The following is an 18,573-nucleotide window of genomic DNA, read 5'->3' as shown; positions in this document are numbered from 1 at the left end:
CAACAAACCCAAGAAACAACTTCTTCCTCTTCTCCTTGTACTTCTCCTGCAACTGCCTCACAATGAAAAGCGCGTCTGTCGTTCCTCTTCCTGGCATAAATCCAAACTGCATTTCGTCGATCTTCACTTTCTTCCTTATCCTCCTCTCCAACACCCTTTCCAATACCTTCATTCCATGCTCCAATAACTTTATCGCTCGGTACGAGCCACACTCCAGAGGGTCACCTTTCCCCTTGTATAGAGGGACGAGGGTACTCAGTTCCCAATCCACTGGAATGCGGCCTTCTTTCACCACCAGATTACAGATCTCTGTCATTCTCTTCACACCCCAACTTCCTGCTGCCTTCAACATATCTCCCACAACTCCCGTCGGCCCTCCCGCTTTTCTACCCTTCATTGCTTTTATCGCTTCCTCAACTTCCTTCTCAGTTATCTTCTCTGCCGGTCCTAAAACTGGGTTACTCTCTATGTTGCCATCCCATTCATTCTCTGTATTCAACAGCATTTCCATATATCTTTTCCATCTTCCTTTAATTCCATCTGAGTCGACAACGATTTGTCCCACTTCATCCTTCAAGCAGCTCACCCCCATCACATCACACCTCTCTTTCGCTATCTGCTTTGCAATCCTGAATACCGCTCTCTGACCCTCTTCCGAATCCAAGCGTTCTCCGAACATTTTCCTACATGCCTCCTGCGCCTTTGCTACCTCTTTCTTTGCATCCTTCCTGGCTGCCTTATAACTTTCATGCTCTGCTGTTTCTGCTCCCGTACCCTTCGCCTTCTGCCACTCCTTGAACTTCTTCCTCTTCTCGTCAATCCTCTTTCCAACTTCATCATCCCACCACCATGTTTCCGAGTGCCTCGGTGGTCCTTTTGTCCATCCACATACCTCACCAACGGCTCCCAACAGACTAGCTTTCATTGACATCCAACCACTTTCAAGCTCAACCACATCATCCTCGACTCTACTCAGCCTCTCTTTTAATGCCTCCCTTACTGTCACCTCTTTCAACCTCCACACCTTCATTCTCAGTTGGTACTTCACCCGCCGAGCTCTCCTCGCACCCTAACGTCGTTTCCTAACGTTTCACCTAACGTTTTCCTAACGTAACACCCTAACGTTTCACCCTAACGTCGCAGACAACCAAGTGGTGCTGTGAAACAGCCTCCTCCCCCGGGATCACCTTTGTGTCTCGGAGGTGCCCCCTATCTCGCCTACGCACCATCAGGTAGTCAACGGTTGTCGTCGACCCACCTGACGTGTATGTAACAAGCTTATTAGCCTCTTTCTGGAACTGAGTATTACAAATCAACAAATCAGCTCCATCAGCAAACTCCAAAATCCTTTCACCTTCTCCATTTCTCACTCCATATCCGTAACCCCCATGAACTCCGTCAAAACCATCCATACTCCTTCCCACATGTCCATTTAGGTCTCCTCCTACCACAACAACTTCCTCATCTTTCACGTTTTCCATCAGCTTCTCTAGCGCACACCAGAACTTGTCCTTCTCTTCATCGCTCCGACCAACCTGCGGAGCATATCCCGAGATGACGTTCACCAAGAGCTTTCCAATCATCATTTTCACCATCATCAACCTATCACTCACTCTAGTCACACTCACCACACTGTCTACAAACTCCTCAGAAAACAGGACACCAACACCATTCACGCCCTCCAGGCACCCTTGCCACACAAACTTGTATTTCTGTCCCTGCCTACCCTTCACCATTCTCACACCACTTCCCTTCCATCTCGTCTCTTGCACACAACATATGTCCACTCTTCTTCTGACCAATACTTCCACCACTTCTCCTGATCTCCCTGTCATTGTCCCTACATTCCATGTCCCAAACCTCAGAAACCGATCTCCACTTCGGGCTGTACCCTGCCCACATGTAGTTGTAATTGTCATGGTTCTCTTTTTTGAGGCAATGTTTTTTTATGGCCGGATGCCCTTCCTGACGCCAACCCTCTTAGTCGCCTCCTACGACACGCAGGGATACGGCGTACCTATTCTTATCCAGGGTACACACTGGGAAACGTTTAAAACATGGAAATCCTGGGGGGGGGGGGGGGGTGGGGGGGTGGGGGGGAGGTGGGAGGATCACCGCTGCGGTTTAAACATATTTAAATAAATATTTAAACAAAACCATGAAAACAATCTGGGAAAAGTCTCTAAGTGAGAACGTGGATTTGAGAAAGCAGGAGCAGAGGTGAAAGAACAAACGAGAATATAGGGGGCGGGGCACAAGTCGAGACGAGGAGGCCGCACGAGACACCAGGCCGCACGAGGCGCGGACAAAGAAACGACTAATTACACACAAATTTGCAACAACTACAAAACCAAAACCAAATAGAAACACACAATAACACATACACAACAAAATACGCAGCAGAAATTTGACAAAGAAACGAACGGGAAAACACTCAAACTTTGATGCCGTGGAGAGATCAAAGCAAGCCCCATCGCTCGAGGGACCGGAAGCGGAACCCCGAAGAGGTCATTGATGAAGACCAGAAACAGCACAGGGCCCAGAACACTACCTTGGGGAACTCCAGCCAGAACAGGAAGGGAAGATGAGAGAAATCCATTCAGGGCCACACGTTGCCTACGACCAGAGAGGAAATCTGCAAGCCATGAGTGGAGATTTCCCTGAATACCATAGGAGGTGAGTTTGGTGAGCAGAGCTGGGTGCCAGACCGTATCGAAGGCACGTGATATGTCAAGTGAGACAGCGCTGATTTCCTATTTGGCATTGAGGACCTCCATCCATTGTTGAGACAGCAGAAGCAACATGTCCAGAGTAGAATGACCTGGTCTGAATCCAAATTGATGATCAGAGATCAAGCCATTGGAGAAGAGGAAGGATTTGATATCTGAAGCAATGATGGATTCCATGACTTTGCTGATAATTGGGAGCAGGCTGATTGGTCTGTAGTTGCAAGGATCTGTTTTTGCACCTTTTTTGTGTAAAGCGGTAATGTTTGCTGATTTCCAAGATGCTGGCAGATTACCTTGGGCAAAAGAGAGGGTGAAAAGAACAGAGTGAGGGTGAGATAGAGCAGCAGAGCAGGATTTTAGGACCCGAGGGCTGATGCCATCTGGTCCAGTTGCAGAATCAGAGTCGAGGTTTGATAAAAACTTCTCCACCTTGTCAGGAGAGAAGGACACAGAGTCCAGGAGCAGTTGGGTTCGACTGGGAAAGGTGGGAACAGAGAGAGATGGGTTTGGGACACAAGATTTTGAGGCAAACACAGAGTTGAGGCATTCGGCTTTGTCAAGTGCGGTGTCAACTGTGTAGCCATTTGAGGTAAGGGAGGGGATGGAGGGGGAACAAACACCAGAAACGGATTTGACCAGACGCCACCAGGATTTGGAGGAAGGAGACAGGTTTGAGAGTTCAATCTTGAGTGTGGAGAGATAGTGCTTCCTGGCACTCCTGAGGGTAGAAACACACTTGTTTCGAGCTTGGTGGAAGGAACTGAGATTGCCTTCAGTTGGATTTGCCTTCCAAGACGCAAAGGCAAGTTGTTTCAGGGCAACTGCCTCACCACAAGATTCAGTGTACCATGGACGGGAGGAAGGGGAAGACAACTGAAGACGAGATGGGATAAATCTGTGCATGAGAGAGAGCAGTTTGCTTTGGAAGAATTCCCAGGAAGAATTGATGTCAGAGGCATTGGAGATGGGAGACCAGTCCAGTTGATTGATGGCTGCTTGCAGACCGTGCCAGTCGGCCTGAGTGAAATGCCAGACTCGGCGGCGCTGAGGAGGCTCTCTGAGAATGGCCAGTGAGATGTCCACTTTAACAAGCACATGATCAGAAGAACCGATTGGAGCAGAAGAAGAGCAGCAGACATTTGCAGGGAAGTTAGTCATAACCAAGTCCAGAAGTGAAGATACTCCATTGACTGAGATCCGGGTCGGGAAATTGACAGATTGTGTCAGTCCCAATGAGTCGCAGAAGTCCTTTGCTGAGGTGCCATGGCTGGTGAGAGATGAACCCACACCCAGCCAGCTGGCATGATGACAGTTGAAGTCGCCACATATGAGGAAGAGAGAGTTTGGATGAGTTGATAGAAGTTGGTCCATGTTGTCCGACAGAGAAATGTAAATGGTCATCACTGTTTGGAGGACGGTACAAAACACATATGAACAAAAGGTGGGAGCGGAGAGGAAGCCGTAGCCAGAGGTACTCCTGTGGGTGGGGTGGAGAGAGGGCAGTGCAGGGAGAGTGAGGAAGAGAGTTTTTGATAAAGATAGCCACCCCACCACCAGGACGAGGATCAGATCTATCGTACCGGAGGAGGGAGTAACCAGGAAGAGATATTAAGGAATCAGAGACATCTAGAAGGAGGAAAGTTTCTGTTAAGCAGATCAAGTCTGGATTTTCAGAAGCAACCTGAATGGAGAGATCAATCAGGTTTGAGCGAAGGCCCCGGATGTTTGAGGTCCATACCGTTAGTGAGGAGAGAGGGGGAGCATCGGGTGCAGGACAGGGGAGGGGAGGGGTAGGGTCAGATGAAGCGTGAGAGGGGGATGTAGGAAGAGCAGTTGATAGTGTGTCAGAGATTACAGAAGAGTTACAAGAAAGGGAAGGATGAGGAGGACGAAAGGTTTGATGGTGATGGAATGAGGCACAGTGAGAGTTTGTTTGAGGGGGGGGCAGAGGAAAGTAGAATGTTGGGGGAGGTGGAGGTATGACATAGGAGGGAGAGGAAGTGGGGAGGAGGCAGCTTTGAGAAGGAGGTGGGAGGAGGGAGAATTTGGGAGGGATGGTTGGGGGGGAGATTTGAAGGGGAGGGGCAAGGGGGGAGTTTAGAAAGTGGATGATTAATGAAAGATGAACATATATAACAAATTGGGTTTGTTGTGATTTTCAAGTTAGCGATTCGTTTAAGAACGATGGAGGAGGGATGGAATGAATGAGAATTTAGAGCATGGAGTGATTTGGAATCATAAGAGATTGAATATTTTTTTGAAATGGAATGAGTTGAAGAGGAAATTGAAAGGAGCCTTTTAAATAAGAAGAAAAACAGCGTGTTGTAATAAACCACAGAATAAAACACTGAAGGGGATAGTTGAAACATATTTAAACAGAACTGTGAAGAACAATCTTATATTCACAAAAATACCAATGGGGAGAGGAAGCCTAGAGCGACGACCACGAGTCACTTGAACAGGGCAAAAGGTGGAAGGCAAGGGGAAAATGGGGGCGGGGCGAGACAGCGCACGTGGGCAGAGGCAAAAGCACACGAGGAGAAAGGGAAATAAAAGTTTTTTTTGTTTGTTTTTTTGTTTGTTTTTGGGGGGGGGGGTTGTGGGGGTTACAACGTTAGACAAGTAGTAGATGTTTGGTGAAGCTTGGTGGAGAAGGGGAAATCAAAAAAGCTAGCAAAACAGCGAAGGTAGGAACAACCTTCGATGGGGGAAGCCTGAGGCTGCAAGGCCTTGCTCGCGACGCGGCAAACAAACGATTAATTTATGAAAGATAAACACCGAGAAACTTCCAAGGTGCACACTATAAGTTCACACACCGAACGATAAATATAGTTTCGACAAAATACAATTGTGAACCGACTTAACTTTGAAAAACGTGGAGACCGTGTGGACCGTGTGAACCCCAAGATTATGCCATTTTGAAAGTCGTGTATTGCAGGGACTTTAACCTTGGTGCTGTAATTTAACCTCATAATCATGTGTTGTGGACATAAGCCCTGGTGTTGGGCTAGCGGCTAGGGTGCCGGCTTAGGATCCCAGGATCCTGGGTTCGAATCCCGGTCGATCGCTGAATTAACGCCAGGGGGGTTGACTCAGCCTGTCATCCTTCCGAGGTCGGCTAATTGAGTATCAGTTCACTGGTAATTCCCTGCTTGTCGTAAAAGGCGACAAAAAGGGTTGGCGGCAGGAAGGGCATCCGGCCGTAAAACATTGCTTCAAAAAGGGGAACAAAAAACAACAACAACCACGGTCCCCGAAAAAGGCCAACCCCTGCTTTGCGGGGAAAAATGGCCTCTAAATGTGGTTATTTATTTTTTAATCATATATTTCTTGGCTTTCCCACCCAGTAACTTTGGGGGTTACACCAGTGGTCACCACTCCTATTGGTGTGATTTGAAGTCGTGGTACCTTCCATTAGATAATCTGCTAAAAAAGGTGAACAACTTCAATCTCGTCGATAGATGTGACTACTCTTGGTTTGGCTCCTACCCTTTGACCTGCCTGACTTGGTCGAACCTACCAGGAGCATGGCTCCCGCCAGTATAGCTCTCCGGGTCACAGGAGCACACAAGCTTCCCCACTACAATCAAAGTGGTAGTCACGCTCAGGGAAGTAATGCATAAGACCGGATCTGATGCATAAGGAAACTAAAAGTTTGTCTTCAATGTAAATCCACCTTTAAGAAAAATTAAATCTCGTTAAAATTACCAAATTTAGACACAACCAGTAGATAACCCGGTTCCACCGGGTAGTTAGAAGGGAATTAGTTCCCAATAGAGTGTGGATTATTTATGGAGTTTAACAGGAATGCCATTTGACAGTGTAATGGCAAGGACCCATGGAGATTCTGCGTAATGTTAAAAGTGACCGAGTCATCAACCCCTTTCCATTCACGCCCTCAACCCCTTCTCCATCTGTCCCAGACCGAAGTCTTCAAGCCCTCCTCGCAAACCCCAAGTTATCAACCTCCCCCTCCCAAACCAAAGGCTTCAATCCCCCTCCTGCCCTCAAAGCCTTCAAACCCACCCCCAACAAATACCCCCCCCCCCCACACCCCACACAACCACTCAACCCCTCCCACTCCTCCCCACACCCCACAAGTCCTCAATCCCTAACTCCCCCCAAAGTTTCAACCCCCTCTCCCCCCCACATCAAAGTCTTAACCTCCCCCTCCCAACTCTGTCCATCTTTGCTCTCCAACCCCTTACGAACGCCACCTCCCTGTCCTTCCTCCATTTCATCATAAAAGAGAAGGCACACTCTTACATTGATCACACATTCTTACATCAGAAAGATAGACAGACAGACAGACAATACAAAATTGCATTATCCAGACATTACACAAGGCCATTCTGACAACAGATAGATAGATATACAGATAGATACACAGATAGTCACGTGAAAAAGTAAGTACACCCCATGTAAAGTTTTGACTTTTTCAACATATTTCAACATACAGCTATTAGATCTTCATTTCAACAATATTGATAGATAAAGGTGATATAATATAACAAATATCATGAAACATTTACATTTTGTAGTCCATTGTATAATTTAAATAAACATAAATGCAAATTTCGCATGTGGAAAAAGTAAGTACACCCTTGGCTCTAATAGGTGGTATTGCCCCCTTTGGCAGAAACAACCTCAAGTAGTCATTTCTTATAACTGTCTACCAGTCTCTGACATCGACTGGGAGAAATTTTTGCCCACTCCTCCATGCAGAATTCTTTCAGCTGTGCGATGTTTGAGGGGTTTCTTGCATGCACAGCTCGTTTCAAATCCCCCCACAACATCTCGATGGGATTTAGATCCGGGCTTTGACTTGGCCATTCCAGAACCCTCCATTTCTTTCTTTTCAGCCATTCCTTGGTGGATTTACTGGTATGTTTAGGGTCATTGTCATGTTGTAAGGTCCACCTTCAGTTGAGCTTCAACTTTCTGACAGATGGCCTCACATTATCATCAAGCACCCTCTGGTACAATGAAGAATTCATAGTGGATTCTATGATGGTGAGCTGACCAGGCCCTGATGCAGCAAAGCTGCCCCAAACCATAATATTTCCACCACCATGCTTTACAGTTGGTATCAGGTTCTTGTGGTCAAATGCTGTCTTTGGTTTTCGCCAAACATGTCTTCTGGTACTGTGGCCAAATAGCTCTACCTTTGACTCATCTGTCCAGAGCACATTGTTCCAGAAGTGCTGGTCTTTGCCTAGGTGTTCATTGGCAAACTTTAGTCTTGTGTTATGGATTCGTCACTTCCGTTGTGGTTTTCATCCACTGTAAACATTTTTGATTCCATGTACTATTATTGTTGTCGTTTAAGGGAAATAGATATTACTATTTTCAAAAGGTAAAAAATTAATGTTTTAAATGAAGCCGGAACCGAACGACGAGGAGGAGGAAGAGGAGAAAGAGAAGGCGGAGCGAGTGAGTTCGACAAGAAAGCCGAGCTGCTCTGAGATCTGAGCGAATCTTGACGAACAAGTCACGAGTGAACTTTGGGTTTCCCAGGAAAGGGATTCCTGCGACAGAGTCGTTATCGCTGTGACAGACCAACCTGCGTGACAGGTTTTGTGGTCGATTCTGGAGAGAATCATCAGAGGGCCGTTACGCCACGAGAGCGGGCCGTCGGCCATTTTGACTCACGCAGGACTTGCGCTTCGCTCAAGGTTTCATCTCGCTTCGACCATTTTCACCGCATTCAGACGTTTATCTGGTGTGTGTGTGTGTGTGCAACATGGCTTTTGAAGGTTAATTTGCTGTTCGCCGACTGTGAGCCGTGAAACGTCCATACCCGAGGGTGTGATTTCCTAGTCGCCTGGAGGGCGCCTTTGGATTTCCCAGTCGCCTTTGCGCAGCTTTGGCCGCGTGACTGTGACTGTCATCCGAACGGGATTCTGGTCGATTAGACATCGTTCTGATGATCGCTGGAGCGGATCGACTTTGGCTTGAAGCCGGGAAAGAGACATTGGGAATGTTCTTGTTTCACTCACTTGGAGCACAGTGAGTTATATATTACGAAACTGATGGTACCATCAAAGGATATATATTGATTGTACTTTTGATTACTATTATTGTTGTACTGTTATTCTTGTGATCTTAATACAATATTTGTTTGTTGGTAACAATTGGTGTGGCTTCACCATTGATCTTTGACATACAGAATAACACATTTTTCTGCCGTGACTCCTCTCGGGGCTCGGAGGTACACCGTGACCAGGGGGTTTGGGGAGGAGCACGTAACACTTGCCCTGATGTTCTTTCTGGACAGCAAAGGTTTCCTCCTGGCACACCTCCCATGTAGATCAAATTTGTGCAGCCTCTTTCTAATGGTAGACTCGTGCACTTTGACAACAGTGGCAAGAGCTACCTCTGTAGGTCCCGTGATGACATTCTGGGGTTCTTAGAGACTTCTTTCAGCATCTTGCGGTCTGCTCTCGGGCTGAACTTGCTGGGGCAGCCTGGCCTGAACAAGTTGGCAGTTGTTTGGAATCTTCTCCACTGGCAGATGATCTTCCGGACAGTCGAATGATTGATTTCAAATTGTTTGGAGATCTTTTTCAATCCCTTCCCAGACTCGTAGGCATCTATAACCTTCTTTCTGAAGGCCTCAGAGAGCTCTTTTGATCTAGGCATGGTGACGTCACACACTTCAACAACAAAGAGCAAACGAAACTAAATGTCTGAGGTTTAAATAAGACAGGTTCCTCCAAGATCCTCTTAAACGATGTTCTAATCGTTTGCACCTGAGCTGGTGCATCTGATTCTAATTTTAGGTATTTGAAGTAGTGAAAAATGTAGGGGTGTACTTACTTTTTCCACATATGAAATTTGCATTTATGTTTATTTAAATTATACAATGGACAATAAAATGTAAATATATGAATGAATGAATGATCGTTTTAAGGCAATTTTCCCCGCTAGAGCAGGGGTTGGCCTTGCGGGCCCCATGACAATCATGGCTCCCTGTTTGAGGCAATGTTTTTATGGCCGGATGCCCTTCCTGACGCCAGCCCTTATTCGCCTCTTACGATGCGCAGGGATACGGTGTGCCTATTCTAAACCGGGGTACACACCGGGATCATTCATCCCAGCAAGCTGGTACTCAATTTGCCGACCTCGGAAGGATGACAGGCTGAGTCAACCCCCTGGTGTTAATTCAGCGATCGACCGGGATTCAAACCCAGGATCCTAGGATCCCAAGCCGGCACCCTAACCGCTAAGCCAACACCAGGTAAAAATGTAAATGTTTCATGATATTTGTTATATTACATTACCTTTATCTATCAATATTGTTGAAATGAAGATCAAATAGCTGTATGTTGAAATATGTTGAAAAAGTCAAAACTTTACATGGGGTGTACTTACTTTTTCACATGACTGTACATACAGGTTACATGGATAGATAAATAGATAGGTGGATACACACAGCCAAAATGGATAGATACAGTGCATTCAGACCCCATCACATTTTTCACTTTTTTTTTTTTTTTTTTGGTATACAAGATCGAGGTTCGTGAACGAGCGAACATTAATCACACAAAAAAGGCAACCGACACATAAAACACAATATAAAGGGAGCGGAACACAAGATGGGGAGAGAGAGGGGGAAGGACACAAACACAACATTTGAGAGCAGGGACATCGAGAGAAATGTGGGAGGGGGAGGGCTTGGGGGAGGTGGGAGAGGTATAAAACACATCAACACTGCAAGGACTTCCAGGAAAGAAGTTGGAATTTCAAAAAAAGTGTATCTGGGGTGAATTAGCGGGGGTAGAAAAGATCAAGGTTTTGGATGGGGGAAGATAAGAGGTGGTGGTGAACAGCTGTTTTAAAGACCTGGAGGGAGGAGTGGGATTGAAAAGAGTGAGGGAGTTTGTTCCAGAGGCGGGAGAAAATAGGAATGAAAGAGTGAAGGTGAGCAGAGTCGACGATGACATGTAATAACCCCTCCCACCTGAAGGTGGTGCTACATTATACACATTTACATCGAGAATTTGCATCCAGTCCCCTCCTCTTTAACCTCCCCCCCACCCACCAAGACCACCAGCAAAGGTAAAAACACCCCTGAACACTAATTGCGGTCATGCTAATCCTATGTAGCAAGTCTGGATGTTATCGGGCCAGAACTGTAGTCTGTAGGAGTAGCGTCATGAACAAACAAAACAAAACAAAACAAAACAAAACAAACACACCGGTCCGTGATTTATAGCCAGGATCATTCTGTAATTTATAGTTTATTCATTCAAGGATGCCAAAGCAGAACATTACTAATATATGTCTCAGCATCTCATCTGCCGCAAGCATAAAGCGGGCTCAATTGCAGGAGACACTGGAAGACACTGACAATCAACTTGCATGTACACGTGAGCAAATGGCAAGTGTGCGGGCTACAGAAACAGCAGAACCCATCTCTGCCAGGATATCCCACCCACTTCCCCACACCCTGCCCACCCCCTCACATACTCAGAAGGCATTGTAAGTGAGTCAGTAAACACTCCAGTTATTATCGCTTGAACCAAACACACAGCATTGATGAAACTTGACCACAAACTTCATATCTGATGCCTATCGAAGGTGTATTTACCCTTTCAAAATATGCGCTCATTAAGAGGGTTTATGCCGGAATGGGCGGTACACATTTACAACCTGTGATATCTCCTTCCCTTGAGGAAATATCACTTGTGGAAGTTCATTTTCAGATTCAGCGCATCTAAATCTATAGAAATCACCAATTTTCATGTATTTCCGAGTTGGTAGCACAACAGTAATTTTGGAGCCGTTTCTGGGCGGATAGATGACGGCTTACCCGATGCCATCATACATGGCACGGTTTCCATTGTCACTGGCAATCTGAATTTCTTGACATAAATTAATCCAATGCTGATTTGCACAGTATAGAAGAAGAAGAACCACCTTTAGAGGCGATTTTTCCCCGCAGAGCAGGGGTTGGCCTTTTTCGGGCACCATGGTTCCCTTTTTTGAAGCAATGTTTTATGGCCGGATGCCCTTCCTGCCGCCAACCGTTAGTCGCCTCTTGCGACACACAGGGAATTACCAGTGAACTGGTACTCAATTTGCCGGCCTCGGAAGGATGACGGGCTGAGTCAACCACCCTGGTGTTAATTCAGTGATCGACCGGGATTCGAACCCAGGATCCTAGGATCCCAAGCCGGCACCCTAACCGCTAAGCCAACACCAGGCACAGTATCTTGCTGCCTTTTGCACAACTGCCTTAGCTTCAAATCTTGTAGCGTTTTAGAGTTAGGAGGCAAGTTATGTGCCAGGTAAGTTGCATTATTTTCTGTTTTTACCTCCGCCACTAAAGGTGGACGGAGGTTATGTTTTCACCCCTGTCTGATTATTTGTTTGTCTGTGAGCAGGATATCTTTAAAAAAGTTATGGACGGATTCGAAAAACAACAACTTGGTGGACAAGGTTTGGAGTGTGACAAGGACAAAGAGGTTCGATTTTGGTGAAGATCAGAATCTAGATCTGGATACAAGAGGTTTTTAAAAATCATCAATGAGATTCTTCATAATTGAGAGATTGAGTCATAAACGATATATAGCATGACAACATCTAGATCTGTGGTCTCTCTGTGTTATACCGCCTCCCTTCTGGTCTTGCAACCTCTGCTCTTCCGTGCTTTGCCACACTTCCGCTCAGCCAATAGACCCCGTTTTATCACTCATTGGCGAATCATCAGCGACAGCATGGACTGAAGAGCGCACCACTGTGCAGTAAACATATTAATATAAAGACCCAATAAATGCCGATAGCAGTCAACATGTAAATAGAAACACCCAATCACGTTGGGATTTTCAGGCGTGTGCTCCTTATGAATGCATGCAGCTGTATAGAAACCCAGGTAGGGTTTGAAACAGCACAGGGCTTACCTGGTGTAGCTTTCTTTTTCTTTTTACATTATATATACTAGGGCATGCCCGTACTATATATATATATCTAAAATTATATCCCCCCCCTCTATTTACATGAAATGGTTTGGTCCAAAGCGAACGGCTTGCGAGTGGTGACAATCCCCCCCCTCTATTTACATGCAATGGTTCGGTCCAAAGCGAACGGCTTCCGGAGTTTGGTAAAGAAATCGCCATCGCGTACACAAACGCGCAGGAAAGCGAATGAATCGCAAATTCGTTTTTATTAGTTGTAAAACATAGTTTAACGCCAACATAGTTTGCAAACGTGAAATAAATGAATACGCTCTCAAATGTGCCATCCGAGGCAGAGTGTGTCCGCCACGTTCGGCACACGCGATAGTTCGCTGCTCTCTGATTGGTTGAATCGTTTTTTGGACATAGCTCGGTAAGTAATTGTCCGATTAATATGAAACCTTGAAAAGGCACATCCTCGGGTCCCCAGCAATATACCTGGCAAGTTAAAAGTATATCGGACCCGTGGTTGTCGAGAAACAGCGGTCACAGACAAACAGACGTACAGACGTACAAACGTACAAACGTACAGACAGAGATTACTGGAATTATAGATAGATGGAGGATGGTCGCACAGCTAAAAAGTACAGAAACACTTAAAAACAACAAGTGTCATAAATAATGGGGATTGGACACAGGAATTGAACATGACTAAAAATACACTTGATCGGCACGCTTAACCTATATAGTAACGGTTACCACATTACCACAGCTCTTAAGTGAGCAGACAATCAGGAGCACAGGACAAACAGGAGAATAAACATTGGTGTGCGGTATTCCCTGGTGTAGCATCAGGAGGTGCAATGTTGGCTGGGGAGAGACGCCAATGACACTTGATAGCAAGGTTACCTTCAGACCCTTCACCACTGGTTTGACGCGTCTTGTATGGCATGTCCAGCGTCTCCCTGGGTGCGCACACTGTGGCCCATGTCGAGTACTCTGCATCTCCCCCATGTGTGTGAGCATCACAGCCTTGTAATAAATAGCCAGTGTATGCGCCTTTTCCATCTTTTTCCCAACCCCGTAAGTATCCCACATGCGCTCTCACAATACTGGGATAGCACACGTGGAGGCAGCATTTTACCACACTGTGTAAGAGGGGTCACGGTAGTTACATGCATGCACCATGTTGAAGTGGAGTTGTATGATGTGAAAGGACAATCGTGGTGAGTTAAGAGTCAACCACAGATGGAAAAAGAGGAAGAAGAGATGGACACAAGGGTGAAGATGACAGCGGGACTAATACATCCAATCCTGGTTGTTGCCAATGGGGATTACAAACACTTGCACGGACATTGCTTAAATAATTAACTAATGAGATAACTAATTAATAAACTCCTCATTAACCCATCACTCTCATAACACTGCCCCGTCCTTCCCCTCAAACGTGTCCCAAATCTCACCTACAGCTGGGCCGGGACACAATGGATATGACCAACAACAATTCTGTCCTACTCTGTCTAATACCTAAAACATTCAAAGTGCAGTAAATGTGGTTGTGTACACCTTCTGTCGACCAGTATCCTTTCCTTCACAGATGCATCCATCCATCCCCAAACACCCACTCATCACGTTTCTAACCAGAATTTCAAAGCACACGATAAAAATAAAACTGTCTGAGGATGAGCATTTCTACTTATAACAAGTTGCACATCAACCAACAATGCTTCGAGTCCATGGAGGAGTGGGGCAACCATTGATGGGGGGCAGCAGTGTGTTCATTGGCCATGGGGCCAGCAAGGCAAGTCAGAGACCAGGCAAAAGTACATTCTGGCAGAAATGGCAGCAGGTTGATTTGGCAGCTTAGCAACAGCGACGCTTCGCAGCAGGTAGCTTGATGACGTTGTTTAGCTGCAGATGTTGATGGGTGGCTTGTCGGCAGGGAAGAGAGAGAGGGTGGGGGAGGCGGGGGGAAGAGGAGACCAGCTCCAACATAATCACTTTCCTGTAGAAGAAATGATAGACAGAGTCGGACAAACAAGGGATGTGGGAAACGATGTATGTGGGTAGCGAATGCAAGGCGTGTACAAGATGGATACAGAAGCAAAATTTTAGGAGGGTGGAGAGTGGTTTAACAGGTGCAGAAAAGATCATCGTTTTGGATAGGGGACGACTCGACATGGTGGTGGACAGCTGTCTTAAAGACCCGCAGGGAAGGACGAGATTGAAGTGGGTGTGGAAGGTCATTCTACAGGTGGGGAAAAAGAAGAACAAATGAGTGGCGGTGATCAGTGGTTCTGGATTTTGGCAGTTTCACCATGCGTGTTCTACAGATACCTGGGGTGGGGGACAAAACACTGAGAGGGCAGAGGGTGCAAGACCAGAAAGGAGGAAGAAGACGGAGACCACCGACCCTTCGATGATGGTGAAGCGATAGGCCCATAGACTCAGCTTCATCACGAGAGATTCCAATGATCTTGAAGGCTTTGATTTGCACAGTGTCCAGCTAAGAAAGGTGTGAAGCAGGGGCACTAGCCTCGTGGAGAAAGCAGTACTCCATCAAGATGTGGATGAAAGCCTTGTAGGTGGATAGGAGCTCAGGTGTGCCAAGGAAGGACTTTGCACAATTGAGGATGCCCAGTCGGCGTCTGGCTTTGGAGGCCAACTTTAAAATTTGGCTTGCCCAAGAGAATCATAGCTGAGAGTGAGTCCCAAGAATTTGAGTGACTGGACTTCTTTGAGAGGGTTGTTGAGAAAGTAGATGGGAGGGTTTGCGGTACAGTCCTTTCAGAGAGAATAAGTGTGTTTCTCCGAGTTAAAAGACATATTCAAAGTGCTTAACCAGTTTGTGATTTGGACAAGGTCTAAAGAAAGGAAAGAGGGATGCCTGCCTGTCTGTCAGAAGCATGAGGGATGTTGTGGCAGAGGGTGGAGTCATCAGTAAAGAGATAGAGGATTCTACAGAGAGTCAGATAGATCATTGATGAAGATTAGGAATTTGACTGGGCCCAGAACACTATATTGGGGCATTCCAGTCTTGACAGGGAGAGGAGAAGAAAGGATTGTTGTTGAGAGACACATGTTGGCTACGAGAGTGGAGGAAGTCAGTAATCCAAGAGTGGAGTTGGCCTTGGATTCCCACAGGCAGGCAGTTTGGAGAGAAAATGTGGGATTTCCAGACTGCATCGAAAGCAATGCCAGACTGCATCGGGATACCAGACGATCGAAACTTGGCAAGTTTGTGGAGAGAGTGGCTTGAGTGGCACCTTCCTTGGTCTGACAATTTGGGACTCAATGGGTCCTTTCAAATACCTTATCCTGTCCTAACCAGTAGTACGCACACATTGTATGATGCCGAGAGAACATCTAATCTTATCCCTAATACACAACCATATGTTTTTTATTTACCTTTAATCTTGCTACAGTGGTCCTAGTGACCAATTCACCCATTGCTGAGCTTGCTGGATCCGACCCTATGAATTTTGGCACGGCCCTCAAATTCCTCTAACTCTGTGTCTTGGCACAATTAACTGGCTGTGTCGAGTGGCCCCAATTCAGGCCTCCTCACATAGATCCATCTCCCGATGGCACCCAAGACCTTGGAGCTAAACTAGAGCATCCATTCCAAACTCCCCAATTGTGGAGTCCTTTCTGGCACAGACCATGCTCTCGTGACACCAACACGCCGTAGTCCTTCTCTTTTAGGTGTCCAGGTCCTCTATCCCAACTAATTTGCCCTCTGGCAGCTGGCAGCCACTCAGGAGTCCCCAAAGCTTGGCACCTTAAATAGTCACACTCCCAAAAATCTGCCCACACCCCAGGCCACAAACTACCTGTTTGCAGTCCCACTGTTTCCAACTACCAATTCGCCATGCCCATTGACCAGCAGCTTTGAAGCTTCCATTTTTCAAATCTTCCAACCCCTATCTCACCTACATTAACTGGAAGCTCCTTCGACAACTCTTGCGCTCATATAACTCTTCACACCACTCACTCGCCACACCTGGCCTACCATTCAACTTTTTCCACTCGCATGCATCAACACAGTTTACACTCAGTCCCGTTCATCCCAAATCTGCCAGAGCAAGAAAAGGGAGGAGAAAGGTACACCTTATCCTATGGTCCTCAAATTATATAACCAATTCAACCCGTATTCATTTCCTAACACAATAATTTCTCAAAAACCTTCCTCAAATATACTGAAACACCTCTGTGAAGAATGGAATCCTAATGCACACACTGAGCAGCAAGCTGTACCTGCAACATACAAACTTGTCTGTGGTCTACATAGAGCAGTGAGGACAACTCTTTGAAAAAGTTACAAATTTATTTAACGAGTAATACCCGCTCCGCTCCTTTTGGGAGCAAGAGGATTTTTTTTTTCGGAATTGGTATTTTCCCACCCTCAATACCCCTCTCTCCAACAGGGGGTCAGTGTTTAAACCACTTGCACTATTATCGGTGTACAGGCAACAACCGCAAATAATCTCTTCATTCTGGGTGGTCGTGATATTTTGTGGCCATGATCAGACATTGAGTACCCCGAGCACATATGAAAAAAAAAAAATTGGTGGAGCTTAGCCCAACAGTTTTCGATTCCATAATTATCAGACGTACACACATACAAACATAGATTGCCTTATTTTATATAATAATAATAATAATAATAATACTAATAACTATAAATGCTAGATGGCCCCAAAGGCCCCTGGGAGGAGTGGGGGCAAAGGGGGCAAGTATATTTTAGCCTGTTCTGATCTTGAGTACCCTGAGCAGATATGCAAAATGTGGTGTCGATTGGGCTAACCGGTTTTTATTCTATAAATCATCAGACTATATAAATATAAATATAAATATACATATATATACACACACATAATGTAGAATTGCAGACAAACATTGCAAATGCATATCTGAACAAGGTTCCATAAAAAGAATCGGCTTGCATAATAGTGTCTGGGCATGGAACAGTGGTGAGGGTAAGCAGTTGCTGAATTCAGCCAGGGCATGACCACCACATCTGTATGCTCCAAGCCAGGGCATGACCACCACAACTGCATGCTCTAAGCCAGGGCATGACCACCACATCTGTGTGCTCTCAGCCAGGGCATGACCACCACATCTGTGTGCTCTAAGCCAGGGCATGACCACCACATCTGCGTGCTCTAAGCCAGGGCATGACCACCACATCTGTATGCTCTAAGCCAGGGCATGACCACCACATCTGCATGCTCTAAGCCAGGGTATGACCACCACAACTGTGTGCTCTATTAAAAAGGTCAACCTGAACCAGATTGTATGTTTCACGATGTGTCATGGCTCCTGCATTATTCAGATGTCCAGCTCAAAACCTAGTCGAGAGATGTAATCCACCTCAATCAGATGAATCCAGTAAGGACACATTCTAATTTTGACAATAATTATAGTACAGTATTAGGCTAGCTACATTGGAAAATAACCCGTCACACATGCCGAACCTCTCCCTACTTTACACTCAAATGGTTTTCGCAACCGCCCAACGTTCCAAGAACGAATCATTACGTAAAATGCAAAGAAAGTCTTGTGCTGAGTCATGAGTCATGTGTGCGGGAAAGCAAACCAAAACCGAACTTGCTTGTCTTGTATATTGTCGCCAAACAGAATCCCCCATACAGGGAGCACAACGTTTAATCGCAAATAAATCATGCAAACGTACTCTCAAAGAATGTATGAGCACACATGTACATATATAGTAAAGTGGGGTAACTTTGAACACTAGTTTTCAGATAAAAAATTTTTTTTTTTTTTTTTACTGTAAAAATAAATCATCCGAATGGACCTTGGAACGAGTGTTGTCACCGCACTTTACTTTACTATATATATATATATACACACACACACATATATATATTATATATATCTGTCTCTCTCTGCGACATGCATGTGTAACAAGATGAAATAAAAAT

General features: G+C 45.8%; 1 protein-coding gene across 5 annotated transcripts in view; it reads right to left on the bottom strand.

The window, feature by feature from the left end:
* The window catches only part of LOC137438209 (pyridoxal phosphate phosphatase PHOSPHO2), a 70,107-nt gene that overhangs the window by 50,798 nt on the left and 736 nt on the right, over positions 1-18,573 (bottom strand). The window lies entirely within an intron of this gene.

Source organism: Myxine glutinosa, chromosome 12 (genome assembly GCF_964187855.1).
Source record: "Myxine glutinosa chromosome 12, kmMyxGlut1.1, whole genome shotgun sequence".
Classification (NCBI taxonomy): Eukaryota; Metazoa; Chordata; class Myxini; order Myxiniformes; family Myxinidae; genus Myxine; species Myxine glutinosa.
The sequence above is the reverse complement of the archived record's forward strand: the minus strand, read 5'-3'. Positions and strand labels throughout refer to the sequence as shown.